This window comes from Dendrobates tinctorius, unplaced genomic scaffold (assembly GCF_039654945.1).
Source record: "Dendrobates tinctorius isolate UK_male_01 unplaced genomic scaffold, ASM3965494v1 ptg000199l, whole genome shotgun sequence".
NCBI classification, from domain to species: domain Eukaryota; kingdom Metazoa; phylum Chordata; class Amphibia; order Anura; family Dendrobatidae; genus Dendrobates; species Dendrobates tinctorius.
In genome coordinates, this window is record NW_027361866.1 from 9,597,519 (window position 1) to 9,619,904 (window position 22,386).

Genomic DNA, 22,386 nt, shown 5'->3' on the forward strand with positions numbered 1-22,386 from the left:
GAACCATCACCGCTGCTGTGTGCTGGGAATGCCTCAAGCAACCGATTTACCAGAGTTGCTTGTTTATTAGCCAATATTAGGTCAAGGTTCTCCTGTGGCATGATGTTTTGTAATTTGCCTTTATAGCGTGGATCCAGGATGCTGGCCAACCAGTAGTCGTCATCGTTCATCATTTTGGCAATGCGGGGGTCCCTTTTTAGGATCCGCAAGGCATAATCTGACATGTGGGCCAATGTTCCCGGTGTCAATGATGCACTGCGAGTGCTGGGTGGAGGAGCACTTTCTGGCAAATCCACATCCCTCCAGTCACGCACAAACCCTGTACCAGACCTTGCCACGCCAACATTTTCACTTGCCCCACGAGATGCATCCTCCTCCCCTAAGTAATCATCCCCATCATCCTCCTCCTCCTCCTCTTCTTCCTCCACCTCGTCCAGGAGAGGTCCCTGAGCAGACAATGGCTGAATGTCATCAAGGATTCCCTCCTCCTCTTCCTCCTCATCAACATTGGCTGCAGACGCCTGCTCCTTAAGGTGCGTCAAAGTTTGCATGAGCAGACGCATAAGTGGGATGCTCATGCTTAGGATGGCGTCGTCTGCGCTTACCAGCCGTGTGCATTCCTCAAAACACTGAAGGACTTTACAGAGGTCTTTCAGCTTTGACCACTGCACACCTGTCAGCTCCATGTCTGCTCTCAAAGTGCCTGGCCGTGTATCCTCCCACAAATGCATTATGGCCTGCCTCTGCTCGCACAGCCGCTCCACCATGTGCAGGGTGGAGTTCCACCTTGTTGCAATGTCGATAATGAGGCGGTGGTTGGGAAGGTGGAGCAATCGCTGCAGCTTCTGCATACGAACGGAGTGTACAGGCGACCGGCGGATGTGCGCGCACAGTCTTCGCACCTTCTGGAGCAGGGCTGTTAACTCCGGATAATTTTTGACGAAGCACTGCACCACCAGGTTCAAGGTGTGAGCCAAGCAAGGTATGTGGCTGAGTTTTGAAAGGGCTATGGCTGCCACAAAATTACGGCCGTTATCACTAACTACCTTGCCTGCCTCAAGATGTACACTGCCCAGCCATGACTCAGTTTGTCGCTTCAAGTACTCGGCCAGCACCTCGGCGGTGTGTCTGTCGCCCAAACACATCATCTGCAACACAGCCTGCTGACGCTTTCCACTAGCTGCTCGATAGGGGGACACATCGTGTGCAACAGTGGCAGCTGCAGATGGAGTGCTCGTACGACTGCGCTCTGTGGACGAGCTTTCGCTTCTGGAGGAGGTGGAGGAGGAGGAGGGTCGAACGCCTACAGCCAACTGTTTCCTATACCGTGGGCTAGGCAGCACTGTCCCACCACCGCTGTCCCCTGTGGACCCTGCATCCACCACATTAACCCAGTGCGCAGTGATGGACACGTAACGGCCCTGGCCATGCCGACTGGACCATGCATCAGTTGTGAGGTGCCCCTTTCCGCTCACTGACTGCTTGAGTGCATGGACAATGCGGTCTTTCACATGATGGTGGCGGGCTGGGATGGCTTTGCGAGAGAAGAAGTGGCGACTGGGTAGATCATAGCGTGGTACTGCATAGGCCATGAGTTCGCGGAAAGCTGTGCTTTCCACCAACCGAAAGGGCATCATCTCAAACGAGATTAGTTTGGCAATGTGGGCGTTCAAACCCAGTGTACGCGGATGAGAGACTGAGTACTTTCTTGACCTACTCATAGTGTCTGGGAGGGTGAGCTGGACTTGAGAGCTGCATATGGTGGAAGTAGCGGTGGACAGGGCGGACTGAGAGAGGGTTGATGATGGTGATGGAGTTGGTGTTCTTTCTGATGGCCTAGAATCAGTATTTCGTTGATATAACAGTGGGATTCCCTGACTGCTGTGGTCTTGCAACGACACCTCAACATTTGCTGCTGTGCTAACCGGTGGGCTTACAGTGGGGGAAACAATGTAGCGTTGCTGACTACCTTCGTTGTGATCAGTTGCACATGTGGCACTTGAGGTTTGGTGTTGTGTCCACGCTTGCAAGTGCATGCTGGTTAAATGTCTAAGCATGCAACTGGTATTCAAATTTTTCAGATTTTTCCCTCGGCTAAAGGTCTTTGCGCACTTCTTACAGATAACCTTGGCCTGATCATGAGGATTTTGTTCAAAAAAGTGCCACACTGCACTCTTCCTACTTTGGCAGACATTTTGCGGCCTAGCACGCTGTGATCTTTTGACCCTCTGGACAAGCTGTCCAGCAACTCTTTTGATGTTTGGAACCTGTCTTTGGAGTGCTGCGGGCCTGCCAGATAACAGCTGTTGCGATGTCGATGTCTGCTGTGGATGCTCCTCATCTGAGCTATTGGAAGCAGCACCCTCTTCCCCCAATGGATGCCAATCTGGGTCAACAACTGGGTCATCCATCACCTCCTCTTCTATGTCATGTGCACCTTCCTCTGTGTCACCGTGTATGGTGGTATAGTGTGCGGGAAGGGGCACCTGAGTCTCATCAGGGTCAGAATCTGGCTCTGTACACTGCGAGGACAATGTAGTGCTCTGAGTGAATGTACCAGCAGAATCATCCATCAGCGGCTGTGCATCAGTGCAATCCATGTCAGATTCATCTTGGCCTGGGTAATTCACCATTTGACTTGATAATCCAGGCATGGTATGTGAAAACAGCTCCATGGAGTAATCAGTAGTATGGCCTGCGTCATCCTTCAATCTTGGTTGGGGTGAAGGACACAAGGAAAGGTGTGGTTCATGAACATGAGCCTCCAATGACGACTCAGTGCTTTTACTTTTTACAACTGAAGAAGAGGAGGCGATAGAGCTGGAGGCTGAGTCAGCAATGTAAGACAAAACTTTTTCCTGATGCTCTGGCTTTAAAAGCGGTTTGCCAACTCCTACAAAACTAAGCGTTCGAGGCCTTATGTAGCCAGACGATGACGCAGGGTCAGCACCTCCTGCATTCGGTCCTATTTTGCTCTTGCCACTACCATCAGATCCACCACCAACACCATCATTACCAGCTGCCAACCCCCGCCCAATTCCACGGCCTCTTCCACCAGCCTTCCTCATTTTTGGTAGAAATGTAGACAAAATCCAACAAACTATATAGTAATGTAAAACAAGGTACAAGGTGTCTATAGGGCAGGGGAGATTTTGAATTTCTGCACACACTTGTGGACAGTGGACACTTTTGGATTGTGTGAGGCCCACTGATATCTGAGCGCTATGTGACAGGCTCGATGGCACTGCTGTGACAAAAGTGACTAGAGGATAAGGGAGATTTTGAATATCTGCACACACTTTTGGACACTGGACACTTTTGGATTGTGTGAGGCCCACTGATATCTGAGCGCTATGTGACAGGCTCGATGGCACAGCTGTGACAAAAGTGACTAGAGGATAAGGGAGATTTTGAATTTCTGCACACACTTTTGGACAGTGGACACTTTTGGATTGTGTGAGGCCCACTGATATCTGAGCGCTATGTGACAGGCTCGATGGCACTTCTGTGACAAAAGTGACTAGAGGATAAGGGAGATTTTGAATATCTGCACACACTTTTGGACACTGGACACTTTTGGATTGTTTGAGGCCCACTGATATCTGAGCGATATGTGACAGGCTCGATGGCACTGCTGTGACAAAAGTGACTAGAGGATAAGGGAGATTTTGAATATCTGCACACACTTTTGGACACTGGACACTTTTGGATTGTGTGAGGCCCACTGATATCTGAGCGCTATGTGACAGGCTCGATGGCACTGCTGTGACAAAAGTGACTAGAGGATAAGGGAGATTTTGAATATCTGCACACACTTTTGGACACTGGACACTTTTGGATTGTGTGAGGCCCACTGATATCTGAGCGCTATGTGACAGGCTCGATGGCACAGCTGTGACAAAAGTGACTAGAGGATAAGGGAGATTTTGAATATCTGCACACACTTTTGGACACTGGACACTTTTGGATTGTGTGAGGCCCACTGATATCTGAGCGCTATGTGACAGGCTCGATGGCACTGCTGTGACAAAAGTGACTAGAGGATAAGGGAGATTTTGAATATCTGCACACACTTTTGGACACTGGACACTTTTGGATTGTGTGAGGCCCACTGATATCTGAGCGCTATGTGACAGGCTCGATGGCACAGCTGTGACAAAAGTGACTAGAGGATAATGGAGATTTTGAATTTCTGCACACACTTTTGGACACTGGACACTTTTGGATTGTGTGAGGCCCACTGATATCTGAGCGCTATGTGACAGGCTCGATGGCACTGCTGTGACAAAAGTGACTAGAGGATAAGGGAGATTTTGAATATCTGCACACACTTTTGGACACTGGACACTTTTGGATTGTGTGAGGCCCACTGATATCTGAGCGCTATGTGACAGGCTCGATGGCACAGCTGTGACAAAAGTGACTAGAGGATAAGGGAGATTTTGAATTTCTGCACACACTTTTGGACACTGGACACTTTTGGATTGTGTGAGGCCCACTAATATCTGAGCGCTATGTGACAGGCTCGATGGCACTGCTGTGACAAAAGTGACTAGAGGATAAGGGAGATTTTGAATATCTGCACACACTTTTGGACACTGGACACTTTTGGATTGTGTGAGGCCCACTGATATCTGAGCGCTATGTGACAGGCTCGATGGCACTGCTGTGACAAAAGTGACTAGAGGATAAGGGAGATTTTGAATCTCTGCACACACTTTTGGACACTGGACACTTTTGGATTGTGTGAGGCCCACTGATATCTGAGCGCTATGTGACAGGCTCGATGGCACAGCTGTGACAAAAGTGACTAGAGGATAAGGGAGATTTTGAATTTCTGCACACACTTTTGGACACTGGACACTTTTGGATTGTGTGAGGCCCACTGATATCTGAGCGCTATGTGACAGGCTCGATGGCACTGCTGTGCCAAAAGTGACTAGAGGATAAGGGAGATTTTGAATATCTGCACACACTTTTGGACACTGGACACTTTTGGATTGTGTGAGGCCCACTGATATCTGAGCGCTATGTGACAGGCTCGATGGCACAGCTGTGACAAAAGTGACTAGAGGATAAGGGAGATTTTGAATTTCTGCACACACTTGTGGACAGTGGACACTTTTGGATTGTGTGAGGCCCACTGATATCTGAGCGCTATGTGACAGGCTCGATGGCACTGCTGTGACAAAAGTGACTAGAGGATAAGGGAGATTTTGAATATCTGCACACACTTTTGGACACTGGACACTTTTGGATTGTGTGAGGCCCACTGATATCTGAGCGCTATGTGACAGGCTCGATGGCACTGCTGTGACAAAAGTGACTAGAGGATAAGGGAGATTTTGAATATCTGCACACACTTTTGGACACTGGACACTTTTGGATTGTGTGAGGCCCACTGATATCTGAGCGCTATGTGACAGGCTCGATGGCACTGCTGTGACAAAAGTGACTAGAGGATAAGGGAGATTTTGAATATCTGCACACACTTTTGGACACTGGACACTTTTGGATTGTGTGAGGCCCACTGATATCTGAGCGCTATGTGACAGGCTCGATGGCACAGCTGTGACAAAAGTGACTAGAGGATAAGGGAGATTTTGAATATCTGCACACACTTTTGGACACTGGACACTTTTGGATTGTGTGAGGCCCACTGATATCTGAGCGCTATGTGACAGGCTCGATGGCACTGCTGTGACAAAAGTGACTAGAGGATAAGGGAGATTTTGAATATCTGCACACACTTTTGGACACTGGACACTTTTGGATTGTGTGAGGCCCACTGATATCTGAGCGCTATGTGACAGGCTCGATGGCACTGCTGTGACAAAAGTGACTAGAGGATAAGGGAGATTTTGAATATCTGCACACACTTTTGGACACTGGACACTTTTGGATTGTGTGAGGCCCACTGATATCTGAGCGCTATGTGACAGGCTCGATGGCACAGCTGTGACAAAAGTGACTAGAGGATAAGGGAGATTTTGAATATCTGCACACACTTGTGGACAGTGGACACTTTTGGATTGTGTGAGGCCCACTGATATCTGAGCGCTATGTGACAGGCTCGATGGCACTGCTGTGACAAAAGTGACTAGAGGATAAGGGAGATTTTGAATATCTGCACACACTTTTGGACACTGGACACTTTTGGATTGTGTGAGGCCCACTGATATCTGAGCGCTATGTGACAAGCTCGATGGCACTGCTGTGACAAAAGTGACTAGAGGATAAGGGAGATTTTGAATCTCTGCACACACTTTTGGACACTGGACACTTTTGGATTGTGTGAGGCCCAATGAATATCTGAGCGCTATGTGACAGGCTCGATGGCACAGTTGTGACAAAAGTGACTAGAGGATAAGGGAGATTGGATTGCTTTTAAAAAAGCAGTTTGCGGAGCAGTGGTTAAACAGCAATGCCAGCCTGTCAGGAAGCCTTAGAAGGCAGCCCAACAACCAACACCACTGATACACCACTATATAGCCTCCCCTTGCACTGCACACACAGTGACTGGTGTGTTGTGCAGGCCAAATTGCTAGCAGCAGAAGCAGTTTTTTTTTCTTCTCAGCAGGACAAAAAAAAAAATTGGGATTGCTTTTAAAAAAGCAGTTTGCGGAGCAGTGGGTAAACAGCAATGCCAGCCTGTCAGGAAGCCTTAAAAGGCAGCCCAACAACCAACACCACTGATACACCACTATATAGCCTCCCCTTGCACTGCACACACAGTGACTGGTGTGTTGTGCAGGCCAAATCGCTAGCAGCAGAAGCAGTTTTTTTTTCTTCTTCCCTGCCTAACGCTCTCCCTACAGAATCAGCAGCAACCTCTCCCTATACTAAGATCGGCAGAAGTAAGATGGCGGTCGGCGTGCACGCCCTTTTATACCCCCCGTGACGCCCACCAAAGCAAGCCAATCACTTGCATGCCCTTCTGAAAGATGGTGGTGACCCGTGCCTATGTCATCACGTTGCCCACAGTGTCCGTGGATCCTGATTGGCTGAAAAAGAGCGCAAAACAAACTTTTGAAACGCGACTTTGGCGCGTAAGTCGCCGACCTCGTGGCCGACCTCATCCTAGGGTCGGGTTTCGTTTCATGAAACCCGACTTTGCCAAAAGTCGGCGACTTTTGAATTTTTTCGACCCGTTTCGCTCAACTCTAGTGGTGACAATGCATGCTCCAGGACCTGAAGCATGTGACTGCTGGGGGCATGGCCTAAGCTCCACAGAGCTAGGAGCTGCAACTCCTTGAAAGGTAACTACAGGACAATGTTACCAAGGGGCATAGACAGAGACAGAAACCAGATCAAGCCGAGATCAAAGCACGAGATAGCAAAACAGTACCAAAGGATTAGACAGAATGGATAGTCAGGACGTAGCAATAGATCAGAAAACCAGAACGGGCATTAGACGGTACAATAGGGGTAAACTGTAACGGAGTAACAATAGCCAAGCCAAAAGACAATAGTACCAAAACGAGAGACGGAGTACAGAGTAAAGGAACAAGCCGGGTCATACACGGGAAGCAAACAAACAACGCAGAGTACACGCACACCAGGGGTCAGACACACCAGAACAGCAGTATAACTGACAGAGAATGCTAGTTTGGAGTGAGTATAAATACCTCTCCCAGATCCAAAGAGAGGCCGGCAAAAGTTAACCCTGTGAGAACAGGACATTAACCATGTCCTAACCATGACATACAGTTTTTCATTCTGCTTCATAAAACTAAATAACATGTTACCGATGAACCTTTGGCATAAAATCATAAGAGTAATTGTACAGTAACCAGAATGGAGAGCACATGCTCAAAGAGAAAACACTGGATGTACATAGATACTCCATTGACGACTGAAGTCTTCAACACTAAATGTCTCCATGTACATTGGATTAACATAAGCCGAACCCACTAATAACAGAAGGCCACCCCCATATGACAGTCGATGGTCTAATGTGTATAGGGGCTCCAGGTGACTGATAGTCGTGAGAGATGTTGATCATGCATGTCCAATTTTGGATTACTGATCTCATTGTTCTCCCTGATATAAGCCACCAGCCAACTTGTCAACTGGCGGCTTTCTCATAGACAACACAGAAGCGTTTGGCCAAACAAGCACTGCTGTGTATGGCCATGTCAGAAGAGATAGCTGTCGAACGAACGAAATATGAAGCATCCTTTGGCCGAAAGCAACCTAATATATATGGCCAGACTAATATGTATGGTAGTTTCCTGAAAGAAGGATTTCTGATGTGAGTTACCTTTTGTTCTGCTGCAAGAAGAGTCTGGCAACAGTTCTCTCATAGAAAACACAGGAGTGCTTGGCTAAGGTGAAAGTTCCTGATGTGGAAGAGATAGCCATCAGCCGAATGATTAGGTTGTTTACTTCTTTGCTTTTTATATGATGTTGCCCTCCAAACCTCTTAATGGATATATCACTGTTCCCAGTATTTATTCTTTATACCACTTATTGAGATCTACCTACATCAGGCCAAGGCCATGATTGTAAAACAGAAGCCGCGGAGACACCATCACATGTTTCTCAACGCAAGACCTGGCTAGTCATTGCTTGCGTTGAGAAACATGTGATGGTGTCTCCGTGGCTTCTGTTTTGCATGTTTTGCATATTTCCCATAAGGGATGGGGCAGTGCTCTAGAATCACTGCGTTGAGAAACACGCGATGGTGTCTCCGCAGTGTTGGATGTTGATCTCCATGAGTTCATTCATCCTCATTTTCAAAGGCCATGATTGTGACTGTATTACCACAGTTCATTTTTCTGCTTTCTGCACTAAAGCACCAGTAAATCATTGTCTGCCACCAATAATAAACTCTTCTTTCCCTGTGGGCATAGGTGTAAAAGCTTACATGTGTGCATGGCCCTTGCAATATGATGAATTGCTTGTTATAGAGGTTTTTTGGAACGCAAACTCCTGGCTTGTTTTCAGTTGGCCATGTAGTGTCTGAGTTGTATATCCGCTAATATTTTTTTGGCAAAACTAGTTTTCTCTTTTTAATGGCCAGTCTAAACCGTGCTTTAAAAGAAGGTATCAAAATAAATTCTTGTTGACCAAGTACTGAAAGCGAGAAGTGTTCACTTCAGACGCTGGTGCTGGGCGTATGCTATATACTGCACAGCACGTTCTAATACCACTGAGAAGCTCATCGCCCTGCAATGTTTACTAACCTCAACCCTGAGGAAGTTTGCCCACTGTACTAGACAGATGTGAGCTGTCGGGGAAGAGTTATGAGCTTAGTCGGGAAATATTCCATTCTGCCTATCAATTATACAAAGCCCTCTCCTGCCCCCATACTCTTTGCAGGTTTGCATCTACGTCTCTTAATAACTTCAAAGCCAGAGGCAAACTGAGAACAGGTCACTACTTATAAAGCCCCTGTCAAAGCAATAACTGCTTTAACTGTTTGTGTTCTTAAGTGGAAATTTTCTTCCACACATGTTCCAACAAGCCTGGATAATTTCACTGACCAAAAAAAAATGTCTTTGCACATGTAAAGTTGTGATATATCATTGCCAATAAATAGTAAAGATTGAATCCATCATTTAATAATACAGATTGTGACAAAACAGCATTTCTTCTTAATTATGCCAGAGGTAAATTCAGTAGGTCCGGAATCAGAAACTGTTGTCTGAAGTATTGACTGTTCTTGTAGGTTACACTGATATTTCTAAATGGGCGAATGGCTAATGTTTTGCATCTTATATCAGCTCCTACAACTTATTGTCTGCTATCTTTGCAAGACAGTGATACAGAGTCATTACACAATGATGTTTTCTGATATGTTGATTACACATTGTATAGGCCAGTCAGTTTGTTGACTTGCAAAACAGAGGAGGAAAAACTATGCAAATACTATAATCAAACAATAGGAGTTACCGTCATTCACATCTTTCTCTTGACCTCTGGATGCTGGTTGAAGGACAGTTGCGAACTATATAAGGAGACTTTTTCCTTTGTTCCAAGAGACTATACAGGATTTCAGCTTAGGGAACCACAGCCCCAGCCAGAAGTACATGGGACTGCTTCATTGACCATCGCTGAAACCAAAGAGACTTCTTAAAGAATCCAGGTTCGGAGAATCAGGTAACCTGGCCACATACCTCACTGCTCTCAGCTTCCTAAGTTGGTCATTACCTTTTCTCTGTGGGGGCCTGCCAAAAGCGGGGAACCACTGGTGGGGATGGTCGGCCCTGGAAGCAGCTCTAATCTTGGCAAGTCAAGGGTTAGACTCTGTAATCTGCACCATCTTGGGTATTTGCTGGGACTGTTCTATTTGTTATTTACCTGTTTTGTGGTCAATAAATTATTGCCACACTGGTTTACCCTCACTCTGTGTTGTCTGAGTAGTGTTCTGCCCATGGGAAGAGAGAGTGGGCGCTCAGTGGTATGAGCCCTGGTCCATCCCGTCTTTCTAAAGACAGCTGTGCCAGTGTCTGAGAGCACCCACTGACCCTGTGTCTCTACACAGATTAATTAGATACAAAGGCAAAGGCGGAAAACTCAAAATTCTGCACTGTAATTCTGTCCAATATCTATATGGCTACAATTTCAGTACCATCTTTTATATTGTTTGCAGCCAATCTGATACACAAAGACTGGCACAATTTTGCACAAGTCACAAATCACAATTACTTTTTGTAAACATAGTACATAGTACAAAGAGGTTACGCTTAACTTTTCGATCCTGATATTATTTTCCTAAGGACTGAACATTTTGCCTCTCTCATAATAGCAATGACTATGCCACATACAGTATGTTTATAATCAAAATTGTCATTAATAGTGGCTAAAAGTTAATATTATTACTGCCATTGATATGGTCTGCTACTACTTTCCATTGCTTTCTTCTCATAAACCTGGAACTTCATCAAAACAATTTGCAATGTCCCATAATCAACAGATGTTCATCACCTTTTAATCACCTTTGACTTGAACCTGTTAACTTTTTTTTACAACTCTTTAATGGCTTTTTAGAATATTCACGCTGGCCGACTAAGGTGACCATATGTTTTTAATAGCTAATGGCTAAACACTCATAGGGAAGAGTTGATAAGAAAGTTTGCCTGTCCCACTGAAATCCGCTTGTTAGTGCTAAGGGTACGGTTACACTTAAAGATGCACCAGCGATCCCGACAACTATACGACCTTGTCAGGATCGCTGGTGCATCGCTGCATGATCGCTGGTGAGCTGCCAAACAGGCAGCTTCACGAGCGATCAGTACCAGCGAGGACGCTGGTTTCTAAGGTAAATATCAGGTTACTAAGCGGCGCGCGTCACTTAGTTACCAGATGTGTACCCTAGAAACCTGCGTGCTTGCGCCGGGAGCTGCGAGCACGCAGATTTCTAAGGTACACATCGGGTACCTAAGTGACGCGCGCCGCTTAGTAACCTGATATTTACCTTAGATACCAGCTCCCAGCATCTGCTTAGAGCGCTGAGATCCTCGCTGATTGTTGGCTCCCGCTGCCACGCGCAGCGATGCGCGCTGGCGAGCGGGAGAGCAACGATCAAAAAATTGCCCAGGACGATCCTGCACGATTAGCGATATCCGGCGGGGGGGAGGCAGTCGCTGATGTGTGTCACACCCAGCGAGATTGCTGGCGACATCGCTGTTGCGTCACAAAATAAGCGATCTCACTAGCGATCTCGCTGTGTGTGACGGGGCCTTTATGCATATGGGGGCTTCCAAAGGTATTGTCCAGAAAAAACTTGAATCACTTGACATGAACGGGTAGCACCCCCACTGACTACAGGTTGTGTTCGGTATTGCTGCTCTTCAACATTAACTTAAATGGAGTTGAGCTGCAATACCATACATTTTTATTACAATCTGTAGACTGGAATAGGGATGTTTTTGAAAGATGTGGAAAGTGACATGCATGACATGCCAGGGTGAGAAGGCTTATAAGCCATGCAATCCTCTGGGAAATTAAATATGCAAATTATCTCTTCAGAGAGGAAGAGGACTTAAACTCTAGTGCCACCAATAGGACGTACCAATTCTAAAAGTCAATATTGACATTTTAAAGAGCCTTGGCTTATGACTTAGGTTAAAAGCCAAACCAGACACATGTTTCAAGGTGTTGCCCCTCCTCAGTGTAAAGCATGAGATCTGATTTTTTTTGTACGTAAGGCCTCTGACGGGGGTCTAAGAGGTAATATTCCTCCTTATGGAAAGTGATATGCCTGACATGCTAGGGTAAGGAGACTTAGGCCATGTGCACACATTGAGTATTTGGTAATTTTTTTACCCCAGTGATCAAAGGAAAAGCATAATAGAAACATTTTTGGCTAAGTGCACATGTAGATTTTCGTCCTGTGGATTTTTCCGCGCAGATTTTAAGAAATCCGCAGGTCAAATGATTTCTTCCTTTTTTATTGCGGTTTTCCAGCGGTTTTTGTGCTGTTTTCCACTGCGGTTTTCCCCCTGGATTTGGAGAATGGAGCAGGTGGAAAACCCGCACAAAAGAAGTGACATGCTGCTTTTTTTTGGACCGCACAAAAACCGCGTGGAAAAAACCGCAGCGTGTGCACAGCGTTTTTTTTTTCATTGATTTACATTGTACTGTAAGTCACAGTGCGGATCTGCAGCGTTTCTGAGCGGAAAAATCCGCTGCGGATCCGCAGGAAATCTGCATCGTGTGCACATGGCCTTTCACCCACTCCTGGTTTTCGCTTACAAATACTGGGGTAAAAAACTCAGCAAATACTCAATGTGTGCATGTGGCCTAATAGTCATACTCAGTTTATTGTACAACATTTGTCTTTTCTCCTTTGTAGACAACAAATAGGTGGGTTAAATGAGATCTCTATGTGGTTTTTATTTTTTTTATTCACTTTTCCCAATATGCATTATTATGATTAAAAAAAATGTGACTTCTTTGATATTTTGTAGACTTGCTCGCTTTCTGTAGTTCCCCAAGTTATTACTCACACTCAAACAGAAAAATTATTTTACTTGGTCATCATATACAGTATGTGGCCAGACTGATTCACAACCAACTCCATTATGTCTTTTTTTTTTTGGTCAAGGATGAGCACTTGCAAATATAACAGCAGAGACTCCAATAGTGTAAGACATTTTCCTGCATATTTTATTAAAAATAACCTTGATTTCATCAGATTATTATCAGACAGTATGGTGGATATTTGTAGTCCAATTATGTTCCAGCACAGGACCATCTGCCCAATTTCAACTGCAGGAACACAGTGTTGCCTCCACTAGCAGGCACAGAGAATGATTTTAGAGATAGTAAAGAACAGACTTGTCTTGGCCTCCAGATATTTCACTGTGTTGCACAACATGACTTATGAGCGGTAAAAAGATTTTATAGAGCAGTTTAATGTGTCCTATCTTTCTTGTAGAACGATACAAAATCACAATGTTCCTTATACAATTCCTTATATATTCTTCTTAGTGTATAGAAACTTGCTCTATATAAATTGTTCATCTTTCTTTAGATTATTTTGGGTGTTTTGTCATACAAAAGCAAAAAATTATTAAGGTAAGTCAATGATTGTCGACTTCAATGATCGGAATCAAGAAAACAAAATTATATTTAGCATAATATGTAGTAGTGGAGTCTACACAGAATACTCTCGTATGAAAGCATAACTTATTGGAAAGAATCAATGGTTTCCATGAATCACACTGTGATGGGAGGAAACAGCAGTCGATGAGCGGACGGAGAAATTGGCACAAAAATAGACCTCATAAACCAGAAAAGTTTCATAAAGAGAGGTTTCAGCAAGTTGTACAAGAAGGGAGGAACTGTAAAACCTGACCAGGGAGTTGGACAAGATCCAGACACAGAAGCAGAGATAAGTAAGCCAGCAAAATGGTAGGAGGATAGAAATGTTGCAAAAAATCATCAATGGAAGCATTCCTAAACATCCAAGTTATAAAGTAATTCATGATAATCAGTATAAAGCATGCTATTCCTTTCTCAAACGTTGTTTTATGCCGGCCATGCACATTAAAGAAAATTTGGCCAAACTTGCTAATTTCGGAGGGATCCTTTGAATTTCTAAAACTTAACATGGCTAAAACAGAATTAATCATCTTTTCAATGTCTCACTCAACCTCCCCAACAGACTTATCCATCAAATTCAAAGACTTCCCACTCTTCCCAGTCCAGCAAGGTCGCTGCCTTGGGGTAATCCATGACTCTGATCTGTCCTTCAAACAACACATTCAAGCCCTTTCCACTTCCTGCTGACTCAAAGTCAAAAATATCAGTCAGATCCGTACATTCTTCAACCAAGACTCTTCAAAAACACTAGTACATACATGCCCTCATCAGCTCCTGCCTACACTACTGCAACCTCCTGCTTTGTTGCCTCCCCTCTAACACTCTTGCAACCCTCCAATCTATCCTAAACTCCACTGCCCGACTAATCCACCTGTCTCCCCGCTATTCCCCAGCCTCTCCTCTCTGTCAATCCCTTCACTGGCTCTCTACTGCCCAGAGATTACAGTTCAAAACCCTAACCTTAGCATACAAAGCCATCCACCACCTGTCTCCTCCATACATCTGTGACCTTGTCTCCCGGTACTTACCTGCACACAACCTATGATCCTCACAAGATCTCCTTCTCTGCTCCCCTCCTATCTCCTCTTCCCTTAATCGCATACAAGATTTCTCCCGTGCATCCCCCCACTCTGGAACTCCCTACCCCAACATATCAGACTCTTGCCTACCATGAAAAGCTTAAAAAGGAACCTGAAGACTCACCTCTTCCGACAAGCCTACCACCTACCGTAACCTCTGATCCACCATACCGCTGTACGACCTGCTCTTCTGTCACCTTCTGTATCCTCACCCATCCTTTGTAGATTGTGTGCCCTCGTGGGCAGGTGTTGTGGGTTCATTTTCCCCTTCACCATTGAGGTCTGATGAACTCCCTCTTCTGGTGAAGGAAGGTAGTGAGGCTGATTACCAAGCACCTGAGCAGGATGATGATGACTGGGTGACTGGAATTGCTGACTGGATATAAGACAGCCGACGCCCTTCTGCCTTGCTGGTGATTTCTCAGAGGGATTCTAGGAGACCAGTCTGATACCTGCTCCTCAAAAGCTAAGTTTTCTTCTCTGCTTTTTGCATTTGTGTTTTGGTTTTGTTTTGCTTTGTTTTTCTGGATTTCTGCCACTCACTGCTGGGGTGAGCTGAATTCCTTTTTGCTCTGTCGTCAGAAAATACCTGAGTACTGATATAGTCTTTTTGAAGCCTAGCGTCTTCAGGGCTTTTTTCCCTATCAGTCTGTTGGCTCTTGTTTTGATAGGGTTTTGGCAGATTGCAGACAGCAGCTTTTCTATCCTGTCCTATTTAGTTAGCTTGGGCCCCATCATTTGCTCAGCCTATCTTTCTATCTGTGTGAGTGTTTTTTCATCTTGCTTCACCGTCATTATATGTTGGGGGCTGCCTATTGCTTTGGGGTCTGCTCTGGGGCAGTTTAGATGTCCCTTTCTGTCTTTAGGCTATTTAGTTCTCCGGCTGTGATCGAAGGGTCTAGGGCACCGTAGGAACCCCCCACGGCTACTGCTAGTTGTTGTTGATAGGTTCAGGCGTCTGCAATCCGATAGCTGCCAACTTCTCTGGTTTTCTGGACTTAGCTAGTATTTCTGTTTTTGCCTCCTATGGTGACTCATTCATAACAGGCAGGGTCTCCTCCTGTACCAGTCGGTGACTCGTTTTGTTCAAGATTATTGTATTTTTTTGTTATGTATATCCTTTTTCACGTAAAGTGCCATGGAATAAATGGCGCTATAGCAATAAATAACAATAATAATGGACATGTAGGATTTTAACATGTCTGATCCCCTGATCTCAAGGAGATAAGATAGAAATGTCTTATTCCGATCTCCCTACTTAAAACACTTAGCCAAGCCCAAAATGTACTTCGATGATGTAGTCTTTATTAAAAAGGAAACTTTGTTAAAGCAAATATTTCATAGCTTTAAGGCTGTAAGAAGGAACCAGTCCATGAAGTTCAACCTATAACAATCATGGATGTGTTGACTTTGTGCGATGGAAATACACCAACGTTTGTTATAATAAAGCTTCAGTTTTAACAAAGACTATAACATCAAACTGTTTTGATTTTTAAAAGGTTCCATCAGAGAATTTGTGCGATATGTAAATCAGCAACCATTTGCCTTTATTTTTGCACTCTGCAGATAGCACTTTAATAAGCATCAATTTAAATGTCTGTTGCTGCTAAAAAAGATTGGGCATGTTGCATATTGATATATCTGATCCTTTGTTCCCATGTGGGATTAAACACTGTCATAGATGCAGCAGCCTCTTCTTCTCTCTACTTATCGTCAGTGGAACATTCTAATAAAAGATCCAAAAGACAACTTTTAAAGTTTTTTTTTTTCTTAAATATTGAGGGCACAGTTTGAGGAACATCAAGAGAATGAAGTGATGGCTCACCTGACCTCCATTACTGCTTTGTATGTCTGCTGCAAATCAGTAATACTGAGCTCTATCTAATCAGCATTATCAGACGATTGATTCATCAAGACTGGCGTTGTTCATGCCAGTCTTGATGATGAGATGTGCCGCAGTCAGACGCTCCTGATTCATGAAGAGCCTCACCCCTCTTCATGAATCAGGTGCATCAGGTGAGTGTCATGTACCTCTGTGTGTATGCCCGTTTCTGCCGGAGTAAGATTTGTGACTAAAGGTACCGTCACATTTAGCGATGCACCAGCGATCCCGACAACGATACGACCCGGTCAGGATCGCTAAATGGTGCATCGCTAAATGGTCACTAGTGAGCTGCCAAACAGGCAGATCTCACCAGCGACATAGCAGCGGTTGGCGGTCGTTACTTACCTGTCAGACGCGGCGATGAAGACGTCCTCCCGCCCGCTTCCACGCGTCGCTCGTCGGCGCGAGCAGGAAGCCCAGCAGGAAGCGGCCAACGAGAAACGGCCCAGGACGTTCTCGCGCGATCAGCGATAACCAGCGGGGGAGCCGATCGGAGGTAAGTATCACACATAGCGATATCGCTAGCAATATCGCTGCTGCGTCACAAAATCGGTCCTGCTTCGGGGACACGGCTCACTATCAATGTTGCTGTTGTGCCCCCAAGTCTTAGATGGGAGTAGTGCATTTACAGCCCACTACTCCTCTGGGGTCTGCTGTAGGATCATTAGTATCCATAAAACGGGCCCCAGCCTTGCGCTTAGAACTTCTAGGCAGGGTTCTCCTCTAACCCACGTCCTCTGTTCCCTTTTACTCCTCATGTTCCGTACTAGTCTCTCCTTCTTATGGAAAATCAGATTTCTCTTCAATGTCTTTCTCTTTCTTTCCTTTCCCGTGCCAGCAGACCCAGATCACTGTGATCTGCTGCAGCACTTCCTTCTTCCATCCCTCTCTCAGGGATCTTCTCTCCTCCACTCCAAGCTCACACACTCTGAACTGAACACTGAACACTCAACACTGAACACTGAACTGAAATCCTAAACCTTCATGCTCTTTTATGTATTCTAACTCCACCCGCCTCCCAGCATGTTTCGTGTTCCAAGCAGGGAGCCACCAAAGGTGCTCTGCTACACTCCAAGCAGGGAGCCGCAATGTGGCTTTGCTACACTACTTTGTGATGATGGGTGCAGGTGTTGGAGCATGGTCAGGAGCCTCCAACTTACCTGGATGGTGGGGTACCACACCTCAGGAGGAGGTGCAGTACCCCTGTGGCAACCGAACCCTCAGGGGCGCCACACATGCAATTGATTGGCTTGCTTTGTGTGGCATCACAGGGGCTATACAAAGGCGTGCACGTCGACAGCCATCTTACTTCTGCTGATCTCAGAATAGGGAGAGCTGCTGCTGCTGCTGATTCTGTAGGGAGAGCATTAGGCAGGGAAGAAGATACAAAAAACTACTTCTGCTGCTAGCGATTTTGCCTGTACAACACACCAGTTAGTGTGCAGTGCAAGGGGAGGCTATATTTTGGTGCATCAGCTCTGTTGGTTATTAGGCTGCCTTATAAGGCTCCCTGATAGCTGCATTGCTGTTTTCACACTGCTGTGCAAACTGCTTTTTTAAAAGCAAAAATACTTTTGATCCTCTTTTTTGCCCAGTTACCAAGCGTTCATTTTTCCACACTTTTGCGTGCAGCAGTCCTGCTTATTAGGCTGCCTACTGCCATACTTGGGACTGAGAGCATCATTGTCAGCTTGCTAAAATCTCTAGGGAGATTCAAATTCTCCCCAGTCCTACATTTTATACACCATCCTGTTATGAATGAGTCACCGTAGGAGGCAAAAACAGAAATACTATCTAAGTCCAGAAAACCAGAGAAGTTGGCAGCTATCGGATTGCAGACCCCTGAACCTAACAACAACAACTAGCAGTAGCCGTGGGGGGTTCCTACGGTGCCCCAGACCCCTCGATCACAGCCAGAGAACTACATAGCCTAAAGACAGAAAGGGAAATGTAAACTGCCCCAGAGCAGACCCCAAAGCAATAGGCAGCCCCAACATATAATGACGGTGAAGCAAGATGAAAAAACACTCACACAGATAGAAAGTTAGGCTGAGCAAATGATGGGGCCCAAGCTAACTAAATAGGACAGAATAGAAAAGCTGCTGTCTGCAATCCGCCAAAACCCTCTCAAAAACAAGAGCCAACAGACTGATAGGGAAAAAAGCCCTGAAGATGCTAGGCTTCAAAAAGACTATATCAGTACTCAGGTATTATCTGAAGACAGAGCAAAAAGGAATTCAGCTCACCCAGCAGGGAAAGGCAGAAATCCAGAAAAACAAGGTAAAACAAAACCAAAACACAAATGCAAAAAGTAGAGCAGAAAACTTAGCTTTTGAGGAGCAGGAATCAGACTGGTCTCCAAGAATCCCTCAGAGTAATCACCTGCAAGGCAGAAGGGCGTCGGCTGCCTTATATCCAGTGAGCAATCCCAGTCACCCAGTCATCATCATTCTGCTCAGGTGCTTTGTAATCAGCCTCACTACCTTCCTTCACCAGAAGAGGGAGTTCATCAGACCTCAATTGTGAAGGGGAAAATGAACTCACAACACCATCCAATTTCAGCCTGTTATATTGAGGTGTAATCTACACTGGGCCTGAGATAATAGTTCAGTGACCTCAAGTCTGTAGGGAGATTCAAATTCTCCCCAGTCCTATATAGACATTTTATACACCATCCAATTTCAGCCTGTTATATGGAGGTGTAATCTACACTGGGCCTGAGATAATAGTTCAGTGACCTCAAGTCTGTAGGGAGATTCAAATTCTCCCCAGTCCTATATAGACATTTTATGCACCATCCAATTTCAGCCTGTTATATTGAGGTGTAATCTACACTGGGCCTGAGATAATAGTTCAGTGTCCTCAAGTCTGTAGGGAGATTCAAATTCTCCCCAGTCCTATATAGACATTTTATACACCATCCAATTTCAGCCTCTTATATTGAGGTGTTATCTACAGTGGGCCTGAGATAATAGTTCAGTGTCCTCAAGTCTGTAGGGAGATTCAAATTCTCCCCAGTCCTATATAGACATTTTATACACCATCCAATTTCAGCTTGCTATATTGAGGTGTAATCTACACTGGGCCTGAGATAATAGTTCAGTGTCCTCAAGTCTGTAGGGAGATTCAAATTCTCCCCAGTCCTATATAAACATTTTATACACCATCCAATTTCAGCCTGTTATATTGAGGTGTAATCTACACTGGACCTGAGATAATAGTTCAGTGTCCTCAAGTCTGTAGGGAGATTCAAATTCTCCCCAGTCCTATATAGACATTTTATACACCATCCAATTCCAGCTTGCTATATTGAAGTGTAATCTACACTGGGCCTGAGATAATAGTTCAGTGACCTCAAGTCTGTAGGGAGATTCAAATTCTCCCCAGTCCTATATAGACATTTTATAGACCATCCAATTTCAGCCTGTTATATTGAGGTGTAATCTACACTGGACCTGAGATAATAGTTCAGTGACCTCAAGTCTGTAGGGAGATTCAAATTCTCCCCAGTCCTATATAGACATTTTATAGACCATCCAATTTCAGCCTGTTATATTGAGGTGTAATCTACACTGGACCTGAGATAATAGTTCAGTGTCCTCAAGTCTGTAGGGAGATTCAAATTCTCCCCAATACTATATACACCTTGTACCTTGTTTTACAGTACCATATTGCTGGTGGTATTTTGGGTACATTTTCCCAAAAATGAGCAAGTGTGTTGGAAGAGGCCGTGGAAGTGGGCGGGGGTTGCCAGCTGGTAATGATGGTGTTGGTGGTGGTGGTGGATCTGCTGGTAGTGGCAAAAGCACAATAGCACCTAATGCAGGAGGTGTTGAGCCTGCATCATCGTCTGGAGGTGTTGAGCCTGCATCATCGTCTGGCTCCACAAGGCCTCGAAGGCTCTCTTTTCTGGGAGTAGGTAAACACCTTTTAGAGCTGGAGCTTCAGCAACAATTTTTGGCTTACATTGCTGACACAGCCTCGAGCTCTATCACCTCCTCTTCTGAACTTTCAAAAAATAAAAGCACTGAGTCGTCATTGGAGGCTCATGGTCAGGAACCACACCTTTCCTTGTGTCCTTCACCCCTACCAAAAGTAAAGGATGCGGCAGGCCACACTACAGATTAGTCCATGGAGCTCTTTTCACATACCATGCCTGGGTTATCAAGTCAAATCGTGAATTACCCAGTCCAAGAAGAATCTGACATGGAGTGCACTGATGCACAGCCACTGCTATATTTATCTGCTGGTACATTCACTCAGAGCACTACATTGTCCTTGCAGTGTACTGAGCCAGAATCTGACCCTGATGAAACTCAGGTGCCCCTTCCCGCATACTATACTACCTTACATGGTGACACAGAGGAAAGTGCACATGACATTGAAGAGGAGGTGATGGATGACCCAGTTGTTGACCCAGATTGGCATCCATTGGGGGAAGAGGGTGCCGCTGCCAATAGCTCAGAAGAGGAGGAGGAGCATCCGCAGCAGGCATCGACATCGCAACAGCTGTTATCTGGCAGGCCCGGAGCAGTCCAAAAATGGGTTACAAAAACCAAAAGAGTTGCAGGACAGCTAGGCCAGACGGTCAAATTAGCACAGCGTGCAAGGCCTCAAAATGTCTTCCATAGTAGGAAGAGTGCAGTGTGGCACTTTTTTGAACAAAATCCTAATGATCAGGCAAACGTTATCTGTAAGAGCTGTGCAAAGACGTTTAGCTGAGGGAAATATCTGAGAAATTTGAATACCAGTCGCATGCTTAGACATTTAACCACCATGCACTTGCAAGCGTGGACGGACTACCAAACCTCACGTACCACATGTGCAACTGCTCCCAATGAAGGTAGTCAGCAATGCTACATCGTTTTCCCCACTTTAAGCCCACAGGTTAGCACACCACCAGCAGCAAATGTTGAGGTGTCGTCGCAAGGCCAAATCAGTCAGGGAATCCCACTGTTATTGCTACCAAAGATTGAATCTAGGCCATCAGAAAGAACACCAACTCCATCACCATCATCAACCCTCTCTCAGTCCACCATGTCCACCGCTAGTTCCACCATATGCAGCTCTCAAGTCCAGCTCACCCTACCAGAGACTGAGTAGGACAAGAAAGTACTCATCCTCTCATCCGCGTACACTGTGTTTGAACGCCCACATTGCCAAACTAATCTCGTTAGAGATGATGCCCTACCGGTTGGTTGAAAGCAAAGCTTTCTGCGAACTCATGGCCTACACAGTACCACGCTATGACCTACCCAGTCGGCACTTCTTTTCTCGCAAAGCCATCCCAGCCCTCCACCTTCATGTGAAAGACCGCATTGTCCATGCACTCAAGCAATCAGTGAGTGGAAAGGTGCACCTGACAACAGATGCATTGTCCAGTCGGCATGGCCAGGGCCGTTACGTGCACATCACTGCGCACTGGGTTAATGTGGTGGATGCAGGGTCCACAGGGAACAGCAGCGGTGGGACAGTACTGCCTAGCCCACGGTATAGGAAACAGTTGGGTGTAGGCGTTCAACCCTCCTCCTCCTCCTCCAGAAGTGAAAGCTCATCCACAGAGCGCAGTCGCACAAGCACTCCATCCGCAGCTGCCAGTGTTGCACACTCAGTGTCCCACTATCGAACAGCTAGTGGTAAGCATCAGCAGGCTGTGTTGAAGCTGATGTGTTTGGGCGACAGACACACCACGGAGGTACTGGCCGACTATTTGCAGCGACAAACTGAGTCATGGCTGGGCAGTCTACATCTTGAGGAAAGCAAGGTAGTTAGTGATAACGGCCGGAATTTTGTGGCAGCCATAGCCCTTTCAAAACTCCGACACATACCTTGCCTGGCTCACACCTTGAACCTGGTGGTGCAGTGCTT